Below are 15,300 nucleotides of genomic sequence, written 5' to 3' on the forward strand. Positions count from 1 at the left end.
AGGCAATACATTCACTCACCTCAATCCAAGCTTAATTCCAGAAACCTGGCATCTTGTTTATCAGCTCTGCAAACAAACACACATAAAACCCAACCCATTTTTATTAATATTTCCCATCTAGGATTCTTTCTATTGCACTTTATTGTCTCCACAAGTAATTTCCTTGACTCGCAGCTGAAGATTACCTGTTGCTTCATTTCTGTGGTCATTAATTTGGCACTGGGGGCAGATGTGATGAGAAGCTCTTCACCATTCCAGGGCCAAAAGGTTTAACAAGGCATCCATCTGAGGGAGGGGAGATACTCTTCATTCATTTAATGAAAGAGGACATTTTTTACTGGAATAAGATTATTATTTTATTGACTATAAAAACCAACAAAATGATTTGTTGTATCTTAGTTAACAAAATAATCCGTTTATTCCAGTAACTACTATCTTACAGGGAAACAAACTGATAAAGTCAGCAAGTTGTGTTTACCGTGTGCTTTACTGTGCAAAAATAATGTTGATTGTTAGTTTGATGAGAAAACCAAATTTGTCATTAATCTATTTCATTCACAGGGGACAATTAAGCAATGCCGATATGCTGACTAGATTCCAATGTGCATCTCTGTAATAATAATGTGCATTTTAATAATAGCTTTAACAGGTAATGCAGCTTTTCCTGTGTGTTCCTTTTGCACCTGGTCTTCAGCTGCAAATGACCTCTTGTAGGGGAGAAGCAAAATACCTTGGTTTCCAGGTAGCGTTTGCAGACATCTCTTATCTGCATCACGGATGCTGGAGAAGGACTCTTCATCAGGGGCTGCAGTGATAGGACAAGGGGTGATGGGCTCAGACTGAAACAGAGAAGTTCAGGTTGGATATAAGGAAGTTCTTCCCTGTGAGGGTGCTGAGGCGCTGGCACAGGGTGCCCAGAGAAGCTGTGGCTGCCCCATCCCTGGCAGTGCTCAAGGCCAGGTTGGACACAGGGGCTTGGAGCAGCTGCTCCAGTGGAAGGGGTCCCTGCCCGTGGCAGGGGTTGGAGCTGGAGCAGCTTTGAGGTCCCTTCCAACCCAATCCATTCTATTTGCTTTGAACACCGCAGACATTAAATGCAGGGGGATGTTTCCGCGGCAGAGACGTGCCCGCACGGGAGGCACCGCTGCCGGCGTTCCCGTCCCATCTCACCGCTAGAACATCCCGGTCCCGTTCCGAGCGGTACCTGCAGGGACCTGGAGCCGGTGTTAACACCTCGGCCCTGCCGGAGCCGCTCCCTCCCTCTCCTCATAGCCCCTTCCCGAAGCACCGGCCTCACCGCTCCCCCTCAGGGGCGGCTCCCTCAGCGCACGGCCCGCGCCGCCGCCACGTCCGCCCCTCACCGCAGCCACAGCCCCCTCCCAACCGGACCCCGCCTTCTCCCTCCCCGGGACCCCCCCCCCGGTGAGGCTGCTCCCGTTCGTTCCCCACGGGGGGTCACGGAGGCGGCGGTCCCGGTGCGGCTGCGGCCGGACAGGTACGGGGGGGGGGGCGAGCAGCACCGGGTCCATGCCATCCCCCTCCCCACCGCCGCAGAGGGGCGCCTGATTTACATAACCACGCCCACCTCCCCTCATGAATAACCAATTAGCTCCGCCCCTAAGGGAGGGAGGGAAGGAGCGAGCCCCGGGGCCGTGCGCGCTCCCGCCCGGCCGCTTCCCCTCCTCCTCCTCGCTCCCGCCCCTCCCGCTCTCCTCCCTCCGTGAGGCGGCGGCGGCGGCGGCGCGCTCCGGAGGCGAGCGGGGGGCTGAGGCACCGGGGCCCCGGGGCAGGCCGCGCCGGGCGGGCACGGAGGAACGGAGGTGCTGAGGTGGTTGGGCGGTGAGAGGGGGAGCAGCGCGGCCGGTGCCGCTGTGGAGGGGTGAGACCGGCCGCTCCCCCCCCGCTCCGCCGCCGTTCCCCGCCCCTCTTCCTTCGGCGATGTGGTGAGAGGCAAGCGCCCCGCTCGCTGCGGCTGTGAGGGGCGCGGGGGCCCTGTCGCGACAGGTAAGGACCGGAGGCCGCGCGTCCCCGCGTGCTGGCTGCGCGTCCCCGCCACCCCCCTGCGGCCACAGATGGTGGGGGGGGAGGGATGGGGTCAGGAGGTGGCGACGCCCGGCGACATGTCGGGAAGGGAATCGCGATACCCACCCCCCCCCCCCCCCCATCCGCCGCCACGCCCCTGCTTCCCCCCCCCCCCACATCGCGGTGCTGCACACGGGCGGGGGCCGGGGGTGCGTCGGGTGCTCGGTGGGCTCGTTCTGCGTTCATTACCGCGGGGGGTGCAGGTAGAGGTCCCCAAATGGCATCTTTCCCGTTAGAACCCCCTTATTTTTAAGCGGGCCGCCCAAGGTAAGCGGTGAGCGGTTCGTGCTGCAGGATTCCGGCCCTTTAGGGGCTGCGAGGGGCTGGAAAGGAGGCGTTTTCCTGGCAGAATGGCCCCGTATTTACAGGGCTGTGCTGCAGGTAGCGCACACGTGAGGCCGGACCCACCCCGCGCTGCAGGCAAACAGGGGTTAAACGTTCTCCCTCTCGTTCCTCCCAAAGGGTGAGTAAGGAGTGTGGAGTCTAATGACACACGGTATCGTTCTGTTACAGGCGTGGGTTGGTTGTTGGGGGCTAAAATGTAAAAGAGAAATGAGAGATGATGAGGCAGACAGCCGCTCAGTTGTGTGTTTTGCAGGGAAAAGAGGGGTTCTCATCCCTGTTTGCGTTGGGAAGTTCAGGGGCAGATGCTGGGCAGTAAGCTGCTCTAGGGAGTGATGCATCCATGTGGGTTTTAGGCTTTTGTGCAGGTACTATAGCAAAATAATAGGAAAACAGCGTATAAAATATCTGGAGAGCTTAAATAGTTGGTGCTAATGGGGAGTATAGCATAGCTACAGTGTACTGAATGAGGCAAGTTAATGTTGAATTGAGAGAACAGCAAGAAAAATAATGCCACAGAGGAGAACACCACAGCCATGAAACCCTGCTTGCAGCATGGCTCAGGTTGGCGCTTGGATGTTGTCTTCAGATGCTGAAGGTTGGGTGTTGTCTGGTTTTCTTATTTAATCCTCAAAACTTCAGTAACGAGCCTGCAGCTGAAAACATCCATTCCTAAGGTGGGAGTTAGGAAGGAAAAAGGAAAAGCAGCTGGTGAGATAAGTGCCTTTTGGTGTGAGCATGCTGAAGGGAATTTGCTGGTGACAGTCACGTGAGGCTTTCTTGCTGGAGTGGTGGGAGACACCCTAGGCCATGGGTATTTGCATGAAGGATATGCTCAGCTACAAATGGGTGATGAATGTGCAGTTGAATTAGGGAAATACAGTATATTGCAATTCACCATGACCAAAATCTGATTTTTTGGCTTTGTGGACAATCTGTTGTGGGGGGAAAAAAGGTAATAGTGCTTAGAAAGAGGGGTCTTAATAAACCCTTTGAGGTCTGTGGCCATGATGGCTCTGGGGCTTCTAAAAAATAAACTCCTTGGAGTTGTTCTTTTTTTGTAGTAACTCTTGCTAAGCACATCATAAATGCAAAGGACTGTGTGTACTCCAAGTTTACCACTGGTAGTTCCACCCGAGTGGAGTGTTAGGATCCTGTTTGGATCTACACTGTGGTCATGGAATATTGAAGTGTGTGGAGATTTAGACTTGTAATTAGGATGTGAATTGCTGGTTCCATGTTCAGTGTAACTGGGTGACTAATATCACTTTATAAAATAAACTCCTTATCAGTATTGATTGCGTTGTAGCAATTGCTGTCTTTCCCATTGGTTTTCCCACAATCCTGTGTGCGATTGTGTTTTTTGAATTGAAATACAAATTCTGCACAAAAATCTATCTCCTGAGGAACCTGACAATTAACCTCTTCACATTTCAGGTTACATACGCTAGATTTACTTTCAGTTAAACCTTTAGAATGCAAGTGATGCGTATGTTGATGTGGAGAAATCCATGAGCATACCTGTTATGTGCAATGTATTTATAAGAGGTTAAGTTTTTAATGCAACTCTGCAGGCAAACATGCCCCACTTCCTGCTTGTACAGTCACATTTATTAATATTAATGGCCAGAAATGCAAACTGTATAAGGCCCAAATGTGCATCACATTTAGTATTATGTAGATCTGCAGATCTACATAATACAGAACTCGGTGTACAGAGTGAGTACACTGAGTTCTGCAAGTTTTGGCTTATATATGTATTTCCAGAATATATATATAGAATTTTTTCCTATCTGCAAGGCCTTCTTTGGCTTGCCTATGACACATTTAAGTTCCATCAAAGAAAATGTAAGATTCTGTATACATTTCAGGATGCTTGTTAAAACTAGTAATGGTATAGCTTACCTTTATTAGGTAGCAAAAGGAAAACAGTAAAAAGGCAGCTAGAAAAGTCAAAACCAACCCCTTGGTACATAAAAAGAACAAAATAACTTGCAGCCTTCTAAATTTTTGTGTGGTTCTTCTCATGAAGAAAAGATTATGTTCTCCCTTATGTTTAATCTGAGATTATCTTTTCTAGAGGTGGTGAGACTGGCGATGACCTGAGAGGCTGAAGCACCTGTAATTCTGTGTTGTGAAATATTAAATCAAAATCTTTTGCTATAAAAATGAAATTAAAAAAATCCCATTTTCATGTCTTTGTGATGAATAAAGCTGTGATCCTTTGATCCTTTTTCCTTAGTTTTTGAGTGCGAATTTTCTTCAGAGCAGATTGATATGGCAAGATGGTTGCTGCTGACATCCAAACAAGCAAATGGCTCTGAGGGTAGTTTCTTGAAGAGGTTAAGCTGCTGTAAAGAATTGGTGCGAAGTCAGTGATGTCCTGTCCCTCCCCTCCTACCCTCATGGTGTTGGAGCCCTCTCTCGTAGCAAGTGAAATATGGAGCATTGTTGGCTGAGTGAAAGCTGTTTATTTTGCAGAGTTTCTAGCTGGATCAATAAAAGGAACTTGACCTGTTGAGCATGAGGGTGATAGGAGGAGGATGCAGGAATCGAATAGAGTGGCAGGATCTGTCTGTCATGGGAGCCTGGAGATCTTTGGCTGATGTCAGTTGTGAACTCATGCATGGAGTACTTGCATGAAGCCTTAAGATGATACCTTTCGATGTACACTGAGTGGATGTTCTGTTTTAGTGCTACACAAAGAGTCCTCACGGTCTTGTGCTGCTAGTTTAATCCTTGTGGTTGGTAATTTTAGGTTGTCTTGCAGTTTGCTTCCAGTATAGTAAATATATACCAACCTCCAGGAACACTTTTCAGCATCTGTTGAACATGCAAAAGCTGTGTGATGGTACAGGACCCAATGATGTTCCTGGCAAAGTCCATGGGAGATTACTATGGTTGTCAGTGAAACAGACCTGAGCTCGCAGGTTGTTTCCGATGCTTGGAATTTGAAGTCTTCCTCTTGGAATAACATGAGTTAATGGCCTCAAGCTGCACCAGGGGAGATTTAGGTTGGATATTAGGAACAATTCCTTCCCCAGAGGGCACTCATGCATTGGAACAGGCTGCCCAGGGCAGTGCTGGAGTCACCGTTGCTGAAGTGTTCCCAAACCACATAGATGAGGCCCTCAGTGACATGGTTTAGTGGTGGCCTTGGCAGTGCTGGGGAACGTTTGGACTTGATAATCTTAAAGGTCTTTTTCAACCAGATTGATTCTATGATTTTGTATTCATTTTAACTTGAAGGTAGAGAGGTGCCTGTTGAATGCCTGTTGCATTCACTGGAGAGAAATTGGTGTTTAAAGCTCACTGCATCTGCAAATATTTGCAGCAGTGAAGTGGAGCAGATCATCCATCTCTGGTTAATTGCCAGCTGGGTTTTATGAGCTTTACAGAACAAATTCTGGTTGTGTTACTAAGAATTATTCCAGTCCCATTATTTTATGGGGCTAAAATGCAGTTGCTAGTTCTGCGTTCATTTAAAAAGTAATTACTTCAAATACAAACTCTACATTAATTACAGAAGGTAGTGGCTTGTGTTGTGTATCTGTATTAAGAAGGGAGAAACTGGGAGTTTAGAGCTTAGTCTTGAAAATTCCCCTCATGAAACTGCCCTGTCTGATGGGGTTTGTTGAGGTTCTACTGGAGTGGCCTGTGATGAAAAGATCTAGTTTCCTGAGGAAGATGTTGGGCACATTAGGCAGGAATTTAGCTTGTTGTCCTAGGGTGGAATTGGCTGTGGGGTTCAGATGGGAGAGCAGGAGTTACTTTAGTGGAATTGGAATTCAAATGCTGTATGGTTTGGTGCTCGGGTAATGAACTGTGGTGTTTCAGATCTTCAGGAAGAGAAATCTTGGCATAAAGGGTAGAGTTGGTTTCTTCCTGGGCAGCCTTTATTACCTGTTTGACACAGTTTGGAAAGACAAGTGGGTTTATATTGTGGTGTGAGAAACTCCATCTTGAAAAATACTCTTGAAGAGAACATGAATTAGTAATGATATAAGAAAAGGGGTAGCACTGTTGTTGGTTTTGTGTCACGTTGCATGATTGTTTGGTTTCAAAGGAAGCATCACTTATTCATGGTGTCTAAAAAATACTATAGTAATAGCTGGGTTTGTAGGTATTCTGCATAAAGCAAGCCTTTGGTCTAAGTTTTGCTTCCTCAGTCATGTTTATAATTTTCCTGGTAAAGCTTTTTCTTGCTCTGAGGGAAAGGCTTATTTGCTAAAAATGCTGCTGGTTTGGAATTTAAAATGTGAAAAGTGGCTTTTTTCTTTTCCCCCTTTTCTTCCCACCAACCCCGTTGCTTTGTAAAGCTGAGAATTATTTCGCTTTACCAAACAGGTAACCTGAAGTAGTAATCCTTAAGAGCCAATTTGGCAAAGGCACATGTAGATACTTGAGGAACATGAAGAATCCTGGTGAGTTCATGTTACTATTCTGATGCAGGCAAGTCTCCACATGCTGCTGCCTTCTTGAGCTGGGGCCCTTGTGCTGATGAGGAATGATGTTGTATGAGCTAATGGGGAGGGAAGTAATCTGTGAGAGTGATGTTCTCTCTTCTACTGGCATAACTGATGAAGAGTGATGAATCGGGCATGTTGACATTTCAGCTATGACCAGTATTTGTTATTTGTCCTTTATGAAAAGAACATATTGGTGACTGGAGGAGTATCTTCCAGAGCAGACGAATAGCTCTGTGCTCTGAAGGCTGGAGTTGCTGTGGATTTTTCTCTTTGGCTGAGGATTTGTTCTTAGAGATCTTTCATACTTGTAATTTTGAAGTCTCGGAGCAACTTGTTGCTCATTAGTTGTTCGCTTGTATTTCATGAGAGAGAATAGTGAGTGGTGTATGTCCCAAGCGACCATCCTGGGATGTATGAATTGTTCTTTCTTGCACCACAAGCAGTTCCATTCATGTTGGCCCGTTTCACACAGCTTCTTGAGAAATCATCTGATTAGCGTTCCTGACCTCCTTATGCCGATCAAAGCAGAGGAAGCTCAAAGCTGTGTTTGTTCGTGGGTTGAGCTGTAAGTATATGCAAATAGCAAATGTGTATCTTCCATTATCCAGTCCTTTCCAGTGCTTGGGAAGATGGAGATGAGCCTCCTTCCTTTTTCCTCAGGTTCTTCCATCTGGAAGCTTGTGATCATTTCTTTTAGAGTAGGTTGCATGTACAGTGGCAGAGATGTGGTTGTCGTGATGAGTTATTTGTCTGTATATCCTGTTTTCCATATCTTCTGGGTTAGCCCTTGAAATAGAGGATTTGGTTTTTAGAGATGCCATTTCTGTTGTGTCTTACTTAAAACCTGGAGCTTATAGAAATACATCACTCATGAAATTCAGCTGAATAGTTGAACTGCATCTTCTGCCCTAATCTGCAAGGGATATTAAGAGATATGGAATAGCTTGACATAGCAGTTGAGGTAAAATTCCCAAGTAACAGCGAATAGAGTAAATCTGTGGCTTTATGCCGAGTCCTTTGCTTTGCTGGTGAATATTCTATAGTCTCATTTTACTTACATCAGCTTTAATTACTAATTATGGTTGAATTGCAGGGATCTCAAGTTTGAGATTTGTACTGATCTCATTAATGAAATATTTTGGATATGTGGAATCTTATTTACAATACAAGTCACACTGTGAATTTGCTAGTAATTAGGGTGAGAGATGGTTAATTTGTATTTTATGATAGGGGATCTTCCTGTTTACTTAGTTACTCTTGCATATTTTGGGTGCTTGTTTCATTTTCCCCTTCATGCCTGTATGATTGCTAGGGCAGGTAGAACAATGCCATGTCAGATTGCTGCTGTTTGTCTATATTCAGATTATTAAGTAAAATGCTTTTTGTTTTCACTAGGAAACATCATTGCTGTGATTTATATTTTTGGCTGCCTTAAGGAGTGAGGCTTGTGGATGTGTGTGAATGATTCCCCCATTTTTTATGTGTTCTTTTCAGCTGGCTGGCTGAAGAACTTGGGTTTCCTTCTTAGGAAAGGATGAGGACCTTGATGAATGCATGTGAGAAAGAAACCATCAGTGCATATGAAACACATCAAAATGAAAGACAGTGTAAAATGAGTTCTCTTCAGAATGGGACTGTGAATATTTATATATTTGTGGTTCCAGAAAGCAGTTGTGTATTGATTCCCATGGCTATAAAGCATTAACTGATAACACGTTGAAAGTGTCCTTAACCTGGAGACATGGATGGTCTCTTCTGCTTACTCCCGGGCACTGTGATGGTCTCTGAAGTTCCTTGCAGGTGTATTTTCCACCCTTGAGTTGAAGAGTATTAAACTCATTGAGCTAGATCCTGTGGCAAGTGTTTTAACCATTGGCTTAAATGTTGGCAAGCTGTATTTATGTCAGGCTTTGCCTTTTCAGTGGGCTGCTTCTGTCTGGCTTGGTGAAGTATTACTATTTCCAATGAAATAGTTGGTTGAAGAAAGAAAGAAAGAAAGAAAGAAAAAGGTTGAAGAGAGAGATTTACTTACACAGGCAGAGTTCTGTGGTCACATTATGGTGATACATATGGGACAGCACAGTCTGGGAATTCCTGATCTGTAGTTGCAAAAATAATCAGGATGCAGAATGAAGGATTGATCCTTGATGGTAAAGAACTTGTCAGACTTTGTCTTTTGCGTTTCCCTTCATAATATGACTACAAAGCAACTAAATGAGAGAGATCTCTGTGCTTTTGGAATGATTTCTGTACTGCTACTGGGTGTTTACTGTAGATTTTGAATCTAGAAGCAGTTTTTGGAAGCTACTTGTCCAATACAAGTGCTTAGAAGCTGAAAAGAGGATATGAGATGCCTTTGGAGTAGCTTTCCCTTCTCAAAGAGAAGGAAATTTTAGTAACAACCAGGGCAGTGCTGGAATTGGCATCCCTGGAAGTGTTCAGAAACCGTTTAGACGAGGCCCTCAGTGCCATGGGTTAGTGGTGGCCTTGGAAGTGCTGGGGAACAGTTGGACTTGATGATCTTAGAGGTCTTTTCCAACCTGGTTGGTTCTATGATTCTCTTCATGGGTCATGAACCCATAAAGTTAGTATTCTTAATGAAGAAGTATTACTAGAAAGTAAAGAAACAATATGCGACCAAAGTGCAGAGAACAGAAAAGTGTGCATGTGTTTCCTGTCCTGTTCCTTTTGTTTACCTCTCTAATAACAGGTGATTTTCCCTTTTGCCTTGCATCCCATTTTGTCCTGTAGGATTATTCTCATTGAGAAACTTGTTTTTGATAACAAAGTGCTGTTAATGTTACGCATAATGGTTTGAAGATGCCTAGTAACTGAAAGATAAAGGTACACAGTGTGTTTGTAGAAATGAGGTATGTGTTTTAATGCTGAGAGATGTCAATGGGAAAGTACACATTGTGTGGATCAGTGGAACACAGAGAGTCTGTAGGGGCATGGCAGCATGGTGCTTGTACCTTGAAGGTGGTTGAAATAGTTATGTCCTTTCAGGCCTAAGCCCTCTGTGTCCACTCCTCTTCCTGAAGGCTCCCTTAACACTGTGCAGGGTTTTAGTTCCATGCCACGAGTCTCTTCGTGGCAGTTAGTGTGTGTCTGACCATAAGAGATCAGTCACTGAGTGGATAATTGGGATAGGCTTAGGCAGGGTGGTTCTTAGAAGTGCTGCAGAGAAAGTCCTCAAGGAAGGAGGACTTAGTGGGCAAACAGGTAAACAACTTCGTCCTTCAGAGAATGAACTATGGAAGGAGTCTGAGAGAGGGAAAACAAAAGTAAGTGGCGTGAGGATAGGTTTTAGAAATGCGTGATGGTAAGAGAATAGAGCCAAAAGGAAGTGTGTTGAAATACAGGAGAGCTGTTAACCTGAGCCTGTGGATGAGTGCAGATGTAAGTGGATATGGTGATTTGTATGAGCGCCATAAGTGTTTGTGGATTTTGCTGGCTTGCCTCATGCTTGCAGGCCCCCTTGTTCTTCATGTGACTTTATTTTTAAGGGTATTTGCAAAATGATGTGGTTTGGGCAGTTATTCTGTTTATCACAGCTGTAATCTTGATACAAGATAGCAACAGAATGTGGATCTTTTGTTAGATGCAGGAGTAATCTGTTACTTTCTGCAATCATGTTAGGGCCTAATGTTACTATCAGTTCTAGCAGCTTTTGCATGTCTAAATAATCTTGGTTTAAAAGATACTTATTTCTGAAGGGAGAAATCTCCCATTTACCAATTTAATGTTTTTTTTTCTCCTAATTCTTTCCTGTTTAAATATAAGATTTGAGAACCCCAACTCAATTTTGTGCTGTTCACACAGTTATTAGTATGAGATACTCAGCTTCATAGTTACAACATTAGTGTTTGCTTGGAGTCTTCAAGAGCAGCTTTCCATTGGCACCAACCTTTGGTTAATGCTTGGGCATGTGTTAAGACATCCCTTGCTCTTTTTTCTCTTCAGGAGTGGGAATTTAATGTAGCAGACTTCATTAAAGAAAGGAATATTGTTCTTTGAAGGCCTCAGCTGTAATGGAGCTACATATGCCCACCTGCTTTCCCTTCAGAGTGGTAATATTATCTATGTCTCCATTTGAGTAAAGAGAAGGCCATGCTGACAGCAGGCAGTGCTCCTACACCTCCTCAGCAGAGGTGCAATACACCATCTGGCACCATGTGGGTAGTAGTGATCCCAAAAAGTAATAACAGTGGGAGTTCTTGCCAGTTACAAGTTGTGATCACAGGCCAAATGGTGTAGTTCTAAATCAGTGTACGTTTCCAAAGAGAAAGAGATGCAAGTATTTATTTTTGCCAACTTGAGAAGTATTTTCAGTGCTGGGGGTCTGTGCTGAGGTTTTGGGTGCTGGCATGTGTACATAAGTGTGAGGGGAGGAAGTCAGGGCAATATGGGCTGTGATGCCTGCTAGACCACCTTCTAGGAGCTAGGAAAAGTTGGCTTTTTGTGGTATTATGTAAGCCTCAACACAGTACATGCCAGGTTGAAACTGAGGAACTACTTTAAAAGAGTGAATAATGGAGTGGTCTATTGATTTGATTTCAACTTGGCTGAATGGGAATTGAAATTGAAAGATCTCAGTCCTTTGGCTTGTCTCATTTGTTCAAAACTAGTCAAGATGACTGAGTAGTCTTCAACCAGTTGCTGCTACCTGCTGCAAAACAACCAGAAAACATTACAACTAGGTGAAAATTTCCCTATATTGCTTTTGGAAGCACTTCTGATGTGAGGCCCTAAGATGCTTCTGGCTGGAAAGTTAAATGTGGTGTGATCAGAACTGCTGTAAAGTGGGTGCCAGGCTGTTTGGCAAGTTGCTTGGTAACCTGCATGATGGAGTTGGGAGTGTACTAGTAAAACCTGTGGGTGACAGCAGCTCTCGAGAGGTTGCAGGGTAGGAAGAATGAATTGGATTCAGAAGGATCTTGAGAAGTTGTAAACTTAAAATATGAAGAAATTAATTTCTCAGGAGTTTATTCTGAGTAAAAAGAATGATCAGTAGTATAAATACAGGGAAATAGGAACAGAGCAAAGCTGTGCATGACATCCACAATGAAAATTAAAGTACCTCAATGCACGCATGCACCCAGAGCAAAGGATATCCAGAGGGAATTGTGAACCTGACTTTTCAGAGCTGTCTTCTTACTGCAGACTTGCTGGACCCTGAAAATACCTTGTATCAGTGTGGACAGAGCTCATCCATGGACACAGACACGTTTTCAAAGAGGATTTTTGTTGTTCTTATGTGAGTAGGAGATTCAGTCACTCTTCTGTCATCATACACACTGTCTGCTATGGGCCTTTGCCAGTATCTTGTTTTCTCATGCCCGGTATAGCTGTAACTTCAGGGTCCTCATAAAGTAGATCAGCTTTGCATCAGACTCTTATCTATGGACTTTTGGACTACTTCTGCTTCTTGTAAAGGTTCATGACTATCTAACAAATCCAGTCTAAGTCAACTGAATGCATTCATAGTTCTTGCACTGTGTTTTCCATGTTGGGTTACTGTAGTTTTGCTCTTCAGGAATGGAGATCAGCATGGGAGTTTGTGGCAATACTGGAGTTGCCCAAGGAAGTTGTGAATGCTCCATCCCTGTCAGCGTTCAAGGCCAGTTTGGACAGGGCTTGGAGCAAGCTGCTCTAGTGGAAGGTGTCCTTGCCCGTGGCAGGGGTTGGGACTGGATGAGCTTTAAGGTCCCTTCCATCCCAAACCTGTCTGGGATTCTATGATTATGGTGGAGATTAGGAGAGGAGGAGCAATTACAAAGACAAAGAAATAAATAGGGGCTCTAATGAAGCAGAGGCAGGTGCTGGTGCTGAGGAGGGTTATTTAAATTGTTTTCTAATATTACTAGTGTCTTCTCTTAAGAAATACGTTAACCTGAAAGTGTGGTACCTGTGACAGTTACACATGGAAGCTGTTAACTTCAAACTCTTGGGTTGCATTTGTCCTCACAGACAAACAGGTTTGCAGGCAGGAAAGTAGCCGAGGCACCGCTGCAGACTGTGTTTGCCACTCTGCGTGTGTGATGCTTTGTGTGTAGTCCAGGTTTTTAACTCTGGCATGAGCACTGAAGATCATAGATGCAGATCATGCATCCTCATACTGGAGGGAAATGAAAAATCTCTCTAACTTTGGATAAAACCATCTTTAAAGAATGGTTATATCATATGACAAAAGATTATTTAGCTGTTTATCATTAGCAGGAAACAGTAAGAATCTTTGAAGTGATGAGTCTGTCTTTCCAGTGCTGTGTTTTACATGAGTGGTTTGGGTTTGTTTGCACTGAATTGTAGAATCTCAGACTGGTTTGGTTTGGAAGGGACCTTAAAGCTCCTCAGCTCCAACCCCTGCCACGGGCAGGGACCCCTTCCACTGGAGCAGCTGCTCCAAGCCCCTGTGTCCAACCTGGCCTTGAGCACTGCCAGGGATGGGGCAGCCACAGCTTCTCTGGGCACCCTGTGCCAGCGCCTCAGCACCCTCACAGGGAAGAGCTTCTGCCTAAGAGCTCAGCTCAGTCTCCCCTCTGGCAGGTTAGTGCTTCAGTTAAAGAGCAGTAGTGTATGCAGAGTAATCTTGTGTTAACTGCTACCCATTTAGCTATGGACGCACTGGGCTGACTCTGGCATATGTGAGGGATTTACCCTTCTCACACGTCACATGCTGCCACCTGTGTTCTTGCAGCTGATGCATCGAGCGCTTACCAAAACCGGCAGTGCTGGAATTCGGGCAGTTAAATCTATACTTGTCAAGCGTCTGTACTATAAATCCCCAGATTTATATCTGGTGGCAGTTTGCTCATAGTCTAGACACTTGTGCTGAACTTGTGCGAGAAGCTAGTCCTGACTGCTTACATTCAAGAACTTGTCTTTCTGTATTGTATTAAGAGCTTAAACATATGCTCCGAGCTTGGAGCGCAGGAAGTCTGCTGGCAGCAGTCCCACTCTTCCATATTCTCATTTCAGGCTCTTTGTGGATAGGCAGGATTAAAAATAAAAGGCAGAAAGCCTGACAAGTTGTTGGCTGACTGATTTCAAGATAAGTTTTACAGGAAACTTGGAATAAATATCAATGTTCTGTGTAACAAATGATGCTGCATGGCCGGGTTTGGTGTGAACTGCAGCATGGGATTGAAAATAAGCTGGAGGTCACTTTGGTTACGACAGGTTCCATGTTGATGCTCTGTGTCAGTGCATTAGGAGCAGAAATAATGGCTTTTAGTTGCAGTGGGTAAAAAACCATGGAAAAAATACATGTATATACGTTTCCTTTTGACAATGGATGCACTTTGTCATTTATTGCCATTAGAAAGAATATCTGATTTTTGCAGTTACTTTGGATCAAGTGTTGTTTCTTGTAGGTTGCCCTATTTAGAACTTTGTTGGTGCATTACATAAAGTAATGGTTTTTAATAAAGAATTCTCCTAGGCATTTCTCTTGAGATAAAGATCAGTTTGGTTTCATATAGGTTGTATATAGTAGCTGCTGAGCTCTCTGTAAGACAAAAAACCCACCTCACATCATCTTGAAACTGTGGCTGACAAAACCAAGTCTGCAGCACCGTATGTGCTTCCTGACTTTCAAGGCTGGTTTTGTTGGTGGGATGTTCCAGACCTGGACTAAACTTCCAAATGGTGTAGATTTTCTGAAAACCTTTATTGTATAATAATAAATACCAGCATAATATTGATACCAGCATAAATTGATACCAGCATAAAACAACTGAGCTGGGGTTTCATACAATCCCAGGCTGGTTTGGGTTGAAGGGACCTTAAAGCTCCTCCAGCTCCAACCCTCTGCCATGGGCAGGAACACCTTCCACTGGAGCAGCTGAAGCTCTAATTTTCCAATATTAGGCATTGATCAAAGTAATCCAAAAGAATATCCCATATTTTGTGAACAAAGAGAGAATGAATTCTGGAGCCTGTTGTAACTTTGTGTCAGGGTAAACAGAGTCTGGCTCCAGCACTTTACTCTATGGGATAAACAGTTTAGTGGCTAGACCATGCTCCAAGAGTTTAAAAACAAAGCTGGTAGTAACATATACAGAATGTTATGTGTAAAGTAATTTTGGGCATTTCTTTATAGTGCTTGGGGTGAAAGAGCTTTTAGTTTGATGTAGTATGTGCATGTGTACATTAAGACAAATAACATGAGGTCCACGTTTTCTGGAGTGCCTGTGTTCAGACTTGGTCTGGAATGATTTCAAATCATTCAAAGGAACTATGTAATCGTTCTGGAGGAGGATTTTTTTGGTATCTTTTTAAGATGCTCTGTAGCACATCATTAAAATACTGCTAGAAAGAGCTCTGTGTGTCAGTGCTCTCTAGCAAAAGACTGAGTTTACATCCCTTCATGTTATTTCTTGGAGTCAGAGCTGTTGCATCATCTGCT

General features: G+C 44.4%; 1 protein-coding gene across 1 annotated transcript in view; it reads left to right on the forward strand.

Moving 5' to 3' along the window:
* The first annotated feature begins 1,943 nt into the window (after positions 1 to 1,943).
* TANC2 (tetratricopeptide repeat, ankyrin repeat and coiled-coil containing 2) overlaps positions 1,944 to 15,300 on the forward strand; it is a 210,615-nt gene continuing 197,258 nt past the window's right edge. Inside the window, exon 1 of the mRNA XM_034070068.1 lies at positions 1,944 to 2,004. The gene's annotated coding sequence lies outside the window, so the exon portion shown is untranslated. The remainder of the gene's footprint in view (positions 2,005 to 15,300) is intronic.

Source organism: Melopsittacus undulatus, chromosome 17 (genome assembly GCF_012275295.1).
Source record: "Melopsittacus undulatus isolate bMelUnd1 chromosome 17, bMelUnd1.mat.Z, whole genome shotgun sequence".
NCBI classification, from domain to species: Eukaryota; Metazoa; Chordata; class Aves; order Psittaciformes; family Psittaculidae; genus Melopsittacus; species Melopsittacus undulatus.